This window comes from Pterocles gutturalis, unplaced genomic scaffold, assembly GCF_000699245.1.
Source record: "Pterocles gutturalis isolate BGI_N339 unplaced genomic scaffold, ASM69924v1 scaffold24374, whole genome shotgun sequence".
Classification (NCBI taxonomy): domain Eukaryota; kingdom Metazoa; phylum Chordata; class Aves; order Pterocliformes; family Pteroclidae; genus Pterocles; species Pterocles gutturalis.
In genome coordinates this window covers 7,160-7,514 of record NW_010131314.1, presented here as the reverse complement: position 1 = coordinate 7,514, position 355 = coordinate 7,160, and positions in this window count along the sequence as shown.

Below are 355 nucleotides of genomic sequence, written 5' to 3'. Positions count from 1 at the left end.
ATGTGTTCACTCTCTGCATTCACATTTTAAGGTAATATTTAATCAGATGCTTAGCCTGGAAAATGAAGACACCCACTGAAAGTAGGTCATGATTATTATCAAAAGAAAGATCACCATGCTGGATTGTTTTTTGTTTTAATCAAAACAAAAACAGGTTAGTTATTCTGTTTGGTAAAACAATAGCTTTTTTAAAAAAAATTGAAATATTAACTTTTATAGTGAGGTCTGCTGTAGGTGGCTTAGGACGCTACCACACAGGAAGCAATATTATTGATGTGCCCTTAATCCCACACTGAAGCAAACCTCAGTGTAACAGCTCTTTTGTCTGCTGGTGATTTCATGAGAAACAAACTGT